Genomic DNA, 16,109 nt, shown 5'->3' with positions numbered 1-16,109 from the left:
CGTCATCCTACAAACTACCTTTCCCTATCTCCCCGTCCCTAATCTATCCCCTTACAAATCTAAATGACACCCAGCCCTAAACCCCCCTTCCACCTCTCCCGGGCAGCATGCTGCCCCCACTTCCTCTCCTCCCTCTTCATCCTCCCCCTCAAATCTCCTTCCACCCTCCTCACTATCCCTTCCACCCCCCAATCTCTCCCTGTCTTCACCATGTTCTGCCTGGCTTCCCACAGCCCCCGTTTAAAGAGACTCATGAGAAGCCAGAGCAGAAACCTGTCCCTATCCGTCCCTCTCGCTCTCCCTACACCTCTCTCTAACCTGGCCCACGTCAATACAAAATCCCCCCTTACCAAACCTAACAACACCCGTGCCCTAGCCCATACTACTCCGGCAAAGGCACAGTCCCAAAAGACATGGCGCACAGTCTCCTCCCTGCCACAAGAAGATCTTGGACAGGTGGGGGATTGCACCAAACTATACCGGTACATGATGGAACGTACCGGCAAGCACTTATGGAGGCTCAACCAATTCAGGTCCTTGAGCCTGTTGTCCAGACCCCGCGCCTGCACTCCCTCCCAGACCACTTCCGAGATGCCCACTACAGGCGCCGGACTCCCTGCCTTTCTGACCTCCTCGTACAGGTGCCTGTGATCTAAACCTACTCGGGCAACTTCAACCTCAGGGTGCTCACGCAGCCACTTGGCCGCATGACCAAAGTGCCACGGCAGCTGTTCCGCCCGAGGACCCGTGTTAGACCACACCATTACGCTTCTCGCCTGATACGAGAAGAACACCCGCAGGAGGTAACCGGACGGGTGTATCACTGGATGAGCAAGCTCCGTTAACAAGAAAGAAACAAAAATTGCGTCCAGCTTGAGGGGGAAATGTGGTACCCCCCTACCTCCCTCCCCGATGGGACAAAGCATGCGTGCCCTGGCGACCCACTCGCACCTGCCACTCCACATGAACTGAAACACAAGCCTCACTAGAGGCCTCCTCAGACTAGCCGGCAATGGGTAGATGTACGCCAAATACAAAAGAGACGGCAACACATCCACCTTTAGAACCAGGACTTTGCCCATAAAAGACAAATACCTAGCCTTCCACATTGCTAGCTTCCTCTGTACCACTGCGATACGCATGTTCCAGTTTAGCGTCGCTGAGCCGGAGGTCTCAAAATGGACCCCGAGAATCCTCAGGGCCCCCTCACAGAGAGATAACCCCCCGGGCACATCCGTTCTACCGCGCCATCTTCCGAAAAACTTGACGGAAGACTTTGCATGGTTCAGAACTGCTCCCGACGCTCGGGTGAAATCCCCAAAGATGGCAAGGGACCTTGTCAGGCACGAGTCCTTGCACAGCAGCAAGGAAGTGTCGTCGGCGTACTGCGTCATCTTAACACGCAGCCCACCACTTCCAGGGATCAACAAGCCTTCCACCCCTGTGTCTGCCCTAATGGCAGCCCCCAGAGGCTCCATGTACAGAACGAAGAGGAGAGCCGAGAGTGGGCACCCCTGCCTGACCCCAGACGAGAGGTCAAAAACGTCACCCAAGTGACTATTTACACTAACTCGGCACCCCGCTCCGACATATAATGTACGAATCCATCCTATGAACTTCTCCCCAAATCCTAATCGACCTAACACTCTGAATAAAAATGATCTATTCACGCGATCAAAGGCTTTCGCCTGATCTAGCGCTGCTACCATTAAAGGCAGTCCTCTATCTTCAACCCAAGCGATGGAGTCCCTGATTAACTGTAGGTTCCATCTAATAGAGCGGCCCTCTACCCCGCACGTCTGATCCTCATGGACGACGTAGGGAAGGGCTGTGCGCAACCGGTCTGCTAAAACCTTTGCAAGTAGCTTGTAATCTACACACAGCATGGTCAACGGCCGCCAGTTGCCAAGGTCTGTTACTTCCCCCTTCTTATATAAAAGTGACAGCACACCAACAGCCATTGATCCCCCCCGGGACCCCCGTCTCAAGGATGGCCTTCAAGACTTCGAGGACCACTGGTCCAAGTATACCCCAAAACTTGAGATAAAACTCAGCCGGCAGCCCATCTATCCCAGGCACCTTCCCTTTTCCCATCCTCCTAAGAGCGCTCTCAACCTCTTCTAGTGAGATCTGGGCCTCCATCACTTCTCTAATGTCCTCCGGCAACCGCCTGGACAAGTGTTCTAAAAACACATTTCCCTGCTCTACATCTATTTCCCTTTCCTTAAATAAACCTTGGAAATGATCAGTTGTCACCCTGACCATATCCTCTGGTTCTCTAACTATACTACCATTTTCTTCCCTAACGCCATGCATTACCTTCCTACTCTGTCTGGCCCTAACCGACTTAAAGAACATAGCAGAACAAGTCTCATTGTGTTCTAGAAAGCCAATATGCGCACGCTCCAGGAAAGCTCGAGCCTTCCGCTCCTGCAACTCCCTGAGCTGCGCCTTTAGGGTTGCGGATCTCTCCCAGTCAAACGACCCGCCGAGGTTGCCTGCCTCGTACTCAAGTTCAATTAACCTTTGGATACGATCCACCTCCCTCCTCTCCTCCCTTTTTTTCCTCTTGCAATATCCTATTATAAAAGCCCTAATCCTCACCTTAACTAAATCCCACCACTCTAACACCCCCTCGCACATGGACCGGAGACCCTCAAGCCTCCAAAAGAAACCATAAAACCCGTCAACAAAAGCCTGCTCCTCCAGCACATCCCGATCTAGCTTCCAGTACCCCCTACCAAAGAGGCAGACTGGCGACCCCACCTGCAGGAGCACCCCGTCGTGATCCGAAAAGGAAACAGGCAACAGCCGCCCAGACAACTTACCCAAAGACCTGGGTACAAAAATATAGTCGAGCCTCCGCTCAACCCCCCTGGAGTTGCGCCATGTAGGACCGTCCATTTTCGGAGTAGTGTGCAGACCACCATCTACCAGACCATGGCAAGCCATTAGCCTGGCAATGGCGCCTGCACTGCTATCCCCCCCTCTTCCTAAATCTGTATTAAAATCCCCCCCTATCACTAATTTCCTATTTGTGACACACAGGGGCGTCAGACAGTCCACCATCTCCCTCCTGTCTGCCACCACCTGTGGTCCATACACCACCACTAATCTAAAATTACAATCCCTTATCGTGACATCCACCCCTATAACCCTCCCCTGCATTACCACAAAAGAATCCTCCACTTTAACCTCCCTGTGCCCACACAAAATCCCTACCCCCGATGAGTGCACCCCCCCAACACCCCAAACCGACTCCCCCTTGTCCCACTCCCTCTTAAACCTATTAACATCCCCTCCATCCCTCAGGTGAACCTCCTGTAAAAAACAAAAATCAAACCCCACACCCTCCAAATAACTAAAAACCGCCCTCCTCTTAACACAATCCCTTAAACCCCTTACATTTAAACTAACAAAAGTTAAATCAGACCCCATGAAAGAATAAAATAAAAACATGTAATACACTCAAATTCTAAACCCAGACAGAAAAAAACAAAAACAGGAGACTCACCCGATGCTCCCCTGCTCCATATCTACCGGTGATGACACCATCTGTATTCCCAACATCCCCCCCTCTTCCTCCATCTCACCAACCCAGGATGCAGGAATAGTGTTTGGCTCCGGGGTGCCCTGCACCCTGGGTCTACCCCCACAATCCTCCCCCTCCCCAGTGCTGCAGCTGGATTGGAAAAAATTTGGGGAGGCTGAGTCCCCAAACAAAAAACTCCCCACCTCCTCCTGTACCCAGTCCTGAGTCCTGTTAGGTGTGTCCCCACCCAACAGATATTGAGAGCCTGTGGAAACCAGCAGCAACCCAGAGGTTTCTCCCACCCCCATCACTCTCTTGGCCATCCCCTCCCTCTCACTGTCGGCCAATCGCTCCCTCCTCTTCATTCTCTTCTTTGGTGATGACGGCAGTGGAGAGATACCAACCCCCCCCCCCGCCAGCTCCTCCACCATACCCCTCATCTCTTCCACCAGGGCACATTCCCCCCAGTCCACTTGCTCTTCCACCGTCTCCTTCTCCACCACTCCTCCATCGCTTTCTTCTCTCTCATGCTCCTCCACTCGGTTGCCGTCTTCCGCCGCTTTTCCTGGTTCTCCTACTCCCGTGCCTTCCGTTTCCTTCTCTCTTCCGTCCGCCGCTTCTTGCTCCTCCTCCTTCCTTGTGGCCTTCCCCTCTGGACCTGTACTCTGATCATGAGGCGTGCTTCCTTCCCCTCCTCTTCTCCCCCCATCCCCCGCCCCTGCTCCCCCCCCAGCCGCAGACGCATATGACCGCTGACGGGCCGGGCACCCCCGCCACAGGTGTGCTGACGAGCCACACCCATGGCACGTCTTAGGCTTGTCACAATCCCTCGCCTCATGATCCTCAGATGCACAAAATCTGCATTTTCTTGTACTGCATGAGGCGAATATGTGACCGTAGGCCATACAGCGTCTGCAAAATGGGGGCTGACGTGCATAAAACAACGTCCCCCTGTCAGCCCCTAGGGAGAACATAGCAGGAGGATGGAGGTAGCCACCATGTCCCTTTGGGTCCTCTCTGAGGAGGGCCTGGAAACCTCTCCTCCCATTCCAAAACCCAAGGGAGTCTTTGAGGTGCCTTGCTGAGGAGACGTTATCCATATATCTCCCTAGAAAAGCCCTCACCTCTTCGTCCTTAACGTAAGGGTTGTAAATGTTGACAGTTACAACCCTAAAATTATTCTTCGCCAGGCTTGTTATTTCGTAGTGGCACATCGGCCTCTCACCTCCCACTGCTCTTGCCCTTCTCAGGATATCATCGTGTTTTGCCTCTGTATATAGTGCCACGTCGTATGCTCCCTCCAACGAGTTGCCTTGGAAACAAAACACGTCCTTCACCGTCAGCTTTAGAATCCCCATCAATATTATCCTTCCAAAAGATTCCCGTCCTAAAGGCTCCATCTCCTTTTCCTTCCAAGCAAACCTAATCGTGTTAGCCAGCCCAATCCCAGGGACCGACCGTGTTGATGTATTTAGCACCATCTCCGCAAGGAGAATGGCGCTCGTTCTCTTCTCTTCTCTTCCAAAACAAGTGAAAAGAAAAAAAACAAAATGACTGAGCCTATCTGGTGAAACAAACACAGAGACAAGAACAATCACCCACAAACACACAGTGAAACCCAGGCTACCTAAGTATGATTCTCAATCAGAGACAACTAATGACACCTGCCTCTGATTGAGAACCATACTAGGCCGAAAACATAGAAATGCCCCAAAACATAGAAAAACAAACATAGACTGCCCACCCAACTCACGCCCTGACCATACTAAATAAATACAAAACAACGGAAAATCAAGGTCAGAACGTGACAGTGGGCTAATTTCATAGCTATGGACAGCAGTATTTCTGATCATGTGACTCGGACCAGACCATGAGTTATAACTAGGGCATTTATTTTTATGACACGCTCTTTGCGACAGGGAGGGAATCTAATTGGATTAGTCCTCAATTCACAGCTCCAACACTTAATTCAGTATAAGTGGAGTTTGCCGTGAGTTAGCCTGACCCGGAGCAGGTTAGTTCTGAAGGATTTGTTGCCATAGAAATTGACCTGGCTAAAAGGTCTAACTTTCGTGTTACCGGTTATCCCGAGGTGAACTCCGGGTTGACCGAAGTTAGCTGTCTAACTCCTCTATGTAGATCGGGGGTACACCATTCTGGGCATTGCACTGGGATTATCTTTTCTGCCTCCTCACTACTTTACCACAACAGTCTCCCTAACAATTCGAAATCACATATCAATTGAGGTGGAATTGATTCCATCTCTAACTAACTTATAATGAATGATATGCCATATCCGCACTCACATACCAAAAATGGTGCCGAGGGATATGGCTGCCGTGCTTCAAGCTCTTAGGGAACTTTGCAGTATTTAGTTTTTTTTCTGTGTTATTTCTTACATTATTAGCCCAAGATTTTTTGGGTGTGATTACATACAGGGAGAACTTTTGGATATCAGAGCGGTGGTAACTCACCAGCATTATCAGCATTACGACCAGGAATACGACTTTCCCGAACCAGATATTCTGTTCGTAACTCCAGGGCAATTGAACTGATCCCAGAGGCTGTTCTAAAGCTCCGCCGGCGGAAAAGAGGTACTCGGAGCGGACTTTTAGTCCGACTTAGGAGGCACGCACACCACCCACCACTTCCGAGTATATTACTCGCTAATGTTCAGTCTCTGGATAATAAAGTTGACGATCTCAAGGCAAGGATTTCCTTCCAGAGAGACATCAGGGATTGTAACGTACTCTGTTTCACGGAAACATGGCCCTCTCGGGATATACTGTCTGAGTCCGCTCATCCAGTTGGGTTCTCAGTTTATCGCGCAGACAGGAATAAATATCTCTCTGGGAAGAAGAAGTGCAGGTGTATGTTTCATGATTAACTACTCATGGTGTGATTGTGATCATACAAGAACTTAAGTCCTTTTGTTCAGCCGACCTAGAATACCTCAATCAAATGCCGACTGTATTACCTCCCAAGAGAATTCTCTTCGGTTATAGTCACAGACGTGTATATTCCCCCTCAAGCCGATACCACGACGGCCCTCAAAGAACTTCACTGGACTTTATGCAAACTGGAAACCACATATCCTGAGGCCGCATTTATTGTAGCTGGGGATTTTAACAAAGCAAATTTGAGGAAAACGTTACCGAAGTTCTATCAACACAATGACTGCAGTACTCGCGCTGCTAAAACACTAAACCTCCAATTTCCAGGATGTCTACAAGGCCCTCCCCCACCCTCCCTTTGGCAAATCTGATCACGACTCCATTTTGCTCCTATCTTCCTATAGGCAGAAACTAAAACAGGAAGTACCCGTCCTAAGGACTATTCAACGCTGGTCTGACCAATCAGAATTCACACTTCAAAAATATTTTGATCAAGTGGACTGGGATATGTTCCAGGTAGCCTCTAAGAACAACATAGACGAATACACTGATACGGTGACTGAGTTTATCAGGAAGTGTATAGGAGATGTTGTACCCACTGTGACTATTAAAACCTACCCTAAACAGAATCTGTGGATAGATGGCAACATTCACGCAAAACTGAAAGCTCGAACCATCGTAATTCACCAAGGCAAGGTGACAGGGAATATGTCCAAATACAAACAGTGTAGTTATTCCCTACGTTTAGCAATCAAACAGGCAAAACGTCAGTATAGAGACAAAGTGGGGTCGCAATTCAACAGCTCACACACAAGACGTATGTGGCAGGCTCTACAGACAATCACGGACTACAAAGAGAAAACCAGCCACGTCAGGGACACGGACGTCTTGCTTCCGGACAAGCTAAACACCTTCTTCGCCCGCTTTGAGGTTAACACAGTGCCACCGATGCGGCCCACTACCAAGGATTGTGAGCTCTCCTTCTCGGTGGCTGACGTGAGTAAGACATTTAAGTCTCGACATGCTTCAAGATGTCCGCCATTGTTCCTGTACCCAAGAAAGCAAAGGTAACTGAACTAAATGACTATCACCCCGTAGGACTCACTTCTGCCATCATGAAGTGCTTTGGGAGATGAGTCAAGGATCATATCACCTCTATCTTACCTGACACCTTAGACCCACTTCAATTTGCGTACCGCCCCAATTGATCCACAGACGATGCAATCGCCATCTCATTGCCCTATCCCATCTGGACAAGAGAAATACACATGTAAGAAGGCTGTTCTATGACGAAAGCTCAGCATTCAACACCATAGTACCCTCCAAGCTCATGATTAAGCTCGAGGCCTTGGTCTGAACCACGCCCTGTGCAACTGGGTCCTGGACTTCCTGACGGGCCTCCTACTGTACTCCCTGTTCACCCATGATGCCAACAATGACGAGACAGCATACAGGGAGGAGGTGAGGGCCCTGGGAGTGTTATGCCAGGACAATAACCTCTCACCCAACATCAACAAAACAAAGGAGCTGATCTTGGAAACAGCAGAGGGAGCACACCCCTATCCACATCGACGAGTCCGGAGTGGAGAAGGTGGAAAGCTTCAAGTTCCCTGGCGTACACATCACAGACAAACAGAAATGGTCCACCAACACAGACATTGGGGTGAAGAAGGTGCAACAGCGCCTATTTAAGCTCAGGAGGCTGATGAAATTTGGCTTGTCACCTAAAACCCTCCCAAACTTTTACAGATGCACAATTGAGAGCATCTTGTCGGGCTGTATCACTTCCTGGTGCGGCAACTGCACCGCCTGCAACCACAGGGCTCTCCAGAGGGTGGTGTGGTCTGCCCAACACATCACCGAGGGCAAACTACCTGCCCTCCAGGACACCTACAGCACCCGATGTCACAGGAAGGCCAAAAATAACATCAAGGAGAACAACCACCCGAGCCACTGCCTGTTCACCCTGCTTTCATCCAGAGGGCGAGGTCAGTACAGGTGCATCAAAGCTAGGACCGAGAGACTGAACAACAGCTTCTATGTCAAGGCCATCAGACTGTTAAATAGCCATTACTAGCACATTAGCTGCTGCCCTATATACATAGAATTGAAATCACTGGCCACTTCAATAGTTGGAACACAAGTCACTTTATTAATGCTACATATTTTGCATTACCCATCTCAGATGTACACTACTGTTCATAAGTTTGGGCTCACTTAGAAATGTCCTTGTTTTTGAAAGAAAAGCAAATTTTGAGCCTGTAATCGACCCAAAAATGCTGATGCTCCAGATACTCAACTATTGTTAGATATTACTGCACTGTTGGAGCTAGAAACACAAGCATTTCGCTACACCTGCGATAACATCTGCTAAACACGTGTATGTGACGAATAAATTTGATTTGATTTGAGGTGATTCACACTACTGTCCACCACTTCACCTCAATTTGGACCCCTCCCATCCCATCCTGCCCATCACCTTTATACCAGCCCCCCGATGTGTTAATTTAGGCTGAAGTTGCTACAAAAAGCAGTGTCATTTAATGGAACACATATAAGGACAGATACACATGTTTAGGTGGTGTGGTATCCCAGGAGGTCTACCCCAGCAGTTGGTGATAGACGGGAGGTACGTGCCGCAACGTTTGCTCCCTCTGCTGGGAATACACAGGCTGTGACCCCCGACGCTGATGACTCCAAGTAGAGGTAATTAGGGGAGAGTGCCAGCCAGCTGTGCAGGTCATATAAAGGGAGCACCGTGGCACACCACGAGGGGGACCAGAGAGACAGATACAGAGCAGAACCTGAGAAGAAGGGTCGAACCAAACCTACGTTATTTTGTTGTTGTGTTTATTTTGTTGCCTAGTAAAGTTGTGTTTTCTGACTAGAACCTCCCTGTCTCTGTGTTAATATTGGCACACTCAACCCAACACCCCACGGATACCACATATGGTGGAGAATGCGGGCATCTCAGTAGCTTTGGGTGCCGTGGGGTCGAGCCCCCAGAGCCTGGAGGAATTTCTGACCACGGTGGAAACCCACCAGAACACCCATGACCTACTGAAAGGGGCCCGGGCAGAGGGAGTGGACATGGGGAGGGGGAAGAAAAGCACAGAAAGAGGCGAGGGGCTGAAGGGGACCCGGACGGAACCAGCCGAGGTCCTGAAGGAGGAAGGCGTACCCAAACAAATGATGACGTCCGCTACTGGACCTAGATCAGAGGCGCTGCTATGAGTGCGGCTAGCCGGGACACATTGCATGGAGCTGCCCTGGCCGGGAGGAGTCCATACCCTCTGCATCCCCCAGCTCTGGGGTAAATTAGATGGTGAGTTATGTCACCTCCTGTTGGGCGCACACTGAGATGGCCCCTCCAGTGATTCCTGTAGGATTCGATGGCGTCAACACCAGTGCTCTGCTGGACTCTGGCAGCATGGTGACACTGGCCCAACCGCAGTGGCTCACATGAGAGGGGAAAGACGAACCGGGGGACGATGAGGTGACAGTGCCCTGTGTACACGGGGACACAATGAGGTACCCAACCGTGCCAGTGTGGATAACCACCTCAAGGGGGGAGTGCCAGATGCGTGTGGGGGCTGTTCATAACCTGCCCGTGCTCATTCTCCTCGGTAGAGATTGCACTCTCTTCCAGGCACTGTGGAAGGACCTGGGGAGGAGCGCATGCGAGGTAGGAAGGAGAGGAAAAAGGACAGTCGCCTGTGCAACCCATGCCCTGTGGCAAGAGGTGTCTACTGGGTCCGAGTTTAACCAGGAGGAGGGAGACGACCCTGCGCCGGGAAGCGAGCCATTGTCCGAGGAGGACCTCAGGCTCCCCTTTATGGAGAAGGAGGTACCAGACGGACTTACCGACACGGGAATACTCATGGGCCAGTTCGGGACGGCCCAGTTAGAAGACACCAACCACCACAATGCAAGGGGCCAGGTGAACGCGCTGGATGGCTTGCTATTACCTGGGATAAGTGAGTGGAGCTACCCCCACTTCGCCATCAAGCATAATTTATTGTATCAGATAGTAAAGTACAATGGTGAGACGAAATACTTGTTACTCATACCCACCCAGAATGTTAGGACTGTCTTGCAGCTCGCCGACACCCACCTGCTTGGGGCACACCCGGGGATGGAGATAACCAAGGAGCGGATCGGGAATCGGTTCCACTGGCACGGAGTCAAGCGCACAGTGGAGGACTACTGCCGTACCTGCCCGGAGTGCCAGATTACAGCTCCGAGGGCACATTATATAAACCCTTTGGTTCCCTTGCCCATTATAGGGGTGACGTTTGAGTGAGTTGCGATGGATCTGGTGGGTCCGTTGGTGAAGACCATGAGGGGACACCAATACATCCTGGTCATTGTGGATTACGCCACCCGGTATCCTGAGGTGATCCTGTTACGCACAGTGACAGGTGAAAGGTATCGCATGGGAGCTCTTCCATTTATTCAGCCGGGTGGGTATTCCAGGGGAAATCCTGATGGACCATGGCACTGCATTCATGTCTTGTGTAATGAAAGATGTCTGCAATCTTTTACGAATCAAACAAGTGAGGACCAGTGTGCACCATCCACAAACGGACGGGCTAGTAAAACGCTTCAAGAAGACCCTAAAGCAGATGCTGAAGAAGGTAATCGAGAAAGATGGGAGAAACTGGGACCAGCTGCTGCCCCACCTGATGTTCTCGGTGCATGAAGTACCCCAAGCGTCCACTGGTTTCTCCCCGTTTGAGCTCTGGCATGGCCGTCAGCCCCGTGGACTGCTGGACCTAGCCAAGGAGGTCTGGGAGGAGCAACCAACCCCCCTTTGCAGCGTAGTGGAACATGTGGAGGAGATGAGGGACAGGATAACTGTGATTTGGCCAGTTGTGAGGGAGCACATGGCCTAGGTGCAACCGGGGGGCCCATCCAGCAGAGTTCAACCAGGGTGAAAAGGTCTTGGTGCTGATCCCCACAATGGAGAGCAAATCTCTGGCTACGTGGCATGGGCCCTACGACATCGTTGAGCGGGTAGGCAACGTCAATTATAAGGTCCGCCAACCGTAGCGGAGAAAACCCCTCCAGCTTTGCCATGTGAACTTACTGAAGAAGTGGCATGCACGAGAACATCTCGTGGAACATCATATCCACACTCGTCTGGGAGAAAAAGTGTGTAAACGACCATACCGGATACCAGAAGCCGGGAGGGCGGCGGTCCAGCAGGTAGTGACGACAATGCTAGTGATGGGGGTACTGGAGGAGTCCCACAGTGAGTGGTCTAGCCCTATAGTGCTGGTACTGAAATCGGACGGAGCCGTCCACTTCTGTAATGACCTCCTGGGCTTGAACGAGGTCAGTAAATTCGATGCCCACCACATGTGGACTAACTGATCGACCGCTTGGGGAAGGCAAGATACATCAGCACCCTGAACCTGACGAAGGGGTATTGTCAGGTGCAACTGGCAGCGGCCTCTCAGGAGAAGACAGCCTTCTCCATTAGTGTTTGACACAGGGGTAGGGGCCGTCTTGTCCCAAGAGCAGGAAGGCGAGGAGCACACCATCATGTATGTCAGCAGGAAGCTCCTCCGGAGGGAGAAGAAGTACTGGATTGTCGAGAAGGAGTGTCTCGCCGCGTCACCCGCTGGTTCCTGTCCTTACAGCAATTATGTAAGGACAGGAAGCCGTGTTTTCTGACTAGAACTTCCCTGTCTCTGTGTTAATCTCTGCACGCTCAACCCAACACCCCATGGTTTACCACAACGGACAGACGGTGCAGTAGACCGCAGGACACGGGACCCGTAGCTTCATACGTTTCACACACAGATGGAACAAATATTCCTAGAGTTCCTTCCATGACCATGTACATACTGTACAGAAAAACCATGTCTGTCTAATGTTAGTGTTTCTGTCTCAACATGTATGTCTACACAAAGTCCATGTGTGAATGTGTTATGCGTGTCTGCCCATTCATTAATGTTTGTGTGTGTGCAGTGTTCCCCCTCTGTGTCTATGTATAGTGTGTGTGTGTATATGCGTGAGTGAATGGTCCCTTTGTCCTGTTGTTTAGCTGTGTGTGTTCCCCTGTGCAGGTGGGAGGCCAGCTGAGGTAGAATGGTACCCCTCATTTAAAGTCCCAGATTTGGAGATCTGCTGCTTGTTTTTCAGTCCCCAGGAAAGAAAAGGCTGCATCTCCTAAGGTTCCGGGCCACATGGGGGCTCCAAAGAAACAGACAAACATTTGTCAGTGTGTGTGTATGTGTGTCCTCCATGTGCAGTGTTTATTTGTGTGTGTCTCCTTCTTGTGCAGTTTGAGTGTATTTTGAGTGTCTTTCATGTGCAATGTGTGTGTCTGTGTTTTAAGGTTCCCCATGTGGCCATATGCAGTGTGTGTGTGTGTGTGTGTGTGTGTGTGTGTGTGTGTGTGTGTGTGTGTGTGTGTGTCTGTGAGCCCCAAACATCCCAGCAGAGCACGGTACGTTATGGACGAGACCACCGGCCACGGTCCACTATTAGAAGCTGGGTGGCTTCACTAAGACTGACTCAGCATGGAGCAGACTTTTATTTATGGAACAAAAATGTTACATACATGTAGCTGGAGGTAGCTGTAACCCCACCCCCAAAACACCCACCATAACCTCTATAACCCCAATGAGTCACTGTGACGATGGTCTGGAAGGCTTGCGTGAGCACGCACACCCTTCTATGGACCTATGATAAAAGCTTCACCATTCACCTGCAAACCTATCAAAGTAATGCCCCTACTGTTCCTGCCTCCACTGTGCTTTTTCCTTCTATGATTTTTCAAGCTCTGTGTACTTTGTTCCGTTCATCTTTCCCTCAATCCTGACTAGTCTCTCAGTCCCTGTTGCTGAAAAACATCCCCACAGCATGATGCTGCCACCACCATGCTTCACTGTAGGGATGGTGCCAGGTTTCCTCCAGATGTGACGCTTGGCATTCAGGGCAAAGAGTTAATCTTGATTTCATCAGACCAAAAAATCTTGCTTTAATGTGCCTTTTTGGCAAACTTTAAGCGGGCTGTCATGTGCCTTTTACAGAGGAGTGGCTTCCGTCTGGCCACTCTACCATAAAGGACTGATTGGTGGAGTGCTGCATAGATGTTTGTCTTTCCGGAAGGTTCTCCCATCTCCACAGAGGAACTCTATAATCGGGTTCTTGGTCACCTTCCTGCCCTTCTCCCCTGGTTGATCAGTTTGGCTGGGAAGACAGCTATAGGAAGAGTCTCGGTGGTTCCAAACTTCTTCCATTTAAGAATTATGGAGGCCACTGTGTTCTTGAACCTTCAATGCTGCAGACATTTTGTGGTACTCTTCCCCAGATCTGTGCCTCGACACAATCCTGGCTTGAAGCTCTACTGACAATTCTTTTGACCTCATGGCTTGGTTTTTGCTCTGAAATGCACTGTGAACTGTGGGGCCTTATATAGACAGATGTGTGTCTTTCCAAATCATGTCCAATCAATTGAATTTACCACAGGTGGACTCCAATCAAGTTGTAGAAACATCTCAAGGATGATCAATGTAAACAGGAAACAGGATGCAACTGAGTTCCATTTCAAACTGTCATAGCAAAGGGTCGGAATACTTATGGTATTATATTTTTTTTATGTATACACATTTGCAAAATTTCTAAAAACCTGTTTTAGCTTTGTCATTATAGGGCATTGTGTGTAGATTGATGAGGAAAATGTTTTATTTAATCCATTTCAGAATAAGGCTGTAACGTAACAAAATGTGAAAAAAGTCAAAGGGTCTGAATACTTTCTGAATCCACTGTACATTTTCTCTCCCAGTATGTTCTATATGTCAATCTACAGTGACCTGAGTCTGCTGGTCTGCTGTCCCTCCAAATCAAACAGAATGATATCACCAGACAGAACCTGTGGCCTCTGCCATATGCTAATGAGGCAACACTCTGACCCTCACCCTGTCTCTCTCAACACTGGTCTAGTGACTGCCCATATAAAGAGCTCTATACTGACACCAGGTGGGTGTAAACAGTACAGCAGGCTGAACTTTGAATTCCAAAGACAGTGACTACTTTTACTGTAAAACCAATATGATATCTATTCAATACCATATTTCACCACATATTTAATAAACCAAAAATAGATTTATATCCAATGGAATGGTATTTGTGATTGCCTTGGGTCTTTTGAGCACAAATAGTGGATTGGAGACACATTTTCCAGGTCGTCAGAGCCTGTAGCTCTGAACCTGCAACTCCTTGACCCCTGGCCTGGTCACTGTCAGGACCTTCCAGAAGGTACATTCTCTCTCTACTGGTCAGTGTGTTAGAATGTATGTGGAAGACACCAACATTCCACAATTGTCAAGTCCACTGACTTCTCTGGAACATTCTGCTCAGAACATTCTAATGTCGGAGGATTCTGGGACATTAATCTAATTGGTCAGAGATGTTTAAGTACTTTATTACCCAATTCTCATATTATTCAACTTACATGAGTAGCCTATGGCCTACAATATGAGCACTAGTGTATTTTTCCTAGCTACAGTCATCTGCTACAGTCTACAGTCCTTGAGGGCCACAGTCCTGCTGGGTTTCCTTCCTCCCTGACACTAAACTGATTAATTAAATGTGATGTGGCCCTCAACAAATTGATCGGTGCACCCCTGCGCTCACTCCCATGTAACATGTCTAATGCATATGTGCGCAGTTACATGGCCTATGTTTACATCTCTCTGAGCTCTGGCTACTGCTGCTGGGTGTCTGTCTACATCTCCCAGTAATGAGCCTGGCCTGTTGTCCAGATGGGACTTCTCCTTCATACCAAAAAGTCATCTTAACAGTGACGTCATCAAACAGGGACACTGCCAATCAAACATGAGCTCAAAGCGTGTGTTGACAGATTCCATTCCATCTTCCTCCTTTCCCTCAGAATCTTAACCAAGGAGGAGTAGGGGATTGAGGTGTAAACTCTGGGGTTAGTATGGTTGTCTTTTGAAGTGTGAGGCAGAGAAAGGGTGCAGTTGTGTCGTGTTGGTTCCTGTCTAGACTGACTAAAAGAGAGAGAGAGAGAGAGAGTGGGGGGGGGGACAGGGGGAGGCGGGGGTTACTCATCTGAGGAGCACACGGACAGACACCGATATCCTTCAACATCTCAGAGCCCTGCAAACACTCAGAGCCCTGTAACCATGGTGTCGCTCTCCCAGCCTGCTGGCTGTATCCATCACACTGTGTGGCTGCCATGGTAACCATAGGGCGGCGCACAATTGGCCCAGCGTTGTCTGGGTTTGGCCGGGGTAGGCCGTCATTGTAAATAAAAAATGTGTTCTTAACTGACTTGCCAAGTTAAATAATGGTTAAATATTTGTTTTTATAAAAAAAACAGGATGAGTGTAATACTATGGAGGTACATTATACTGTATATACAAAGGTATGTGGACATCCCTTCAAATTAGTGTATTCGGCTATTTCTGCAACACCGTTGCTGACAGGTGTATAAAATCGAGCACACAGCCATGCAATCTCCATAGACAAACATTAGCAGTAGAATGGTCTTATTGAAGAGCTCAGTGACTTTCAGTGTGGCACTGTCATAGGATGCCACCTTTCGAACAAGTCAGTTCGTCAAATTTCTGTGCTGCTAGAGCTTCCCTGGTCAACTGTAAGTGCTGTTAGTGTGAAGTGGACAAGTCTAGGAGCAACAATGGTTC

This window comes from Oncorhynchus mykiss, chromosome 22, assembly GCF_057628025.1.
Source record: "Oncorhynchus mykiss isolate SJ-2025 chromosome 22, ASM5762802v1, whole genome shotgun sequence".
Lineage (NCBI taxonomy): Eukaryota > Metazoa > Chordata > Actinopteri > Salmoniformes > Salmonidae > Oncorhynchus > Oncorhynchus mykiss.
Note: the sequence above shows the minus strand (reverse complement) of the source record.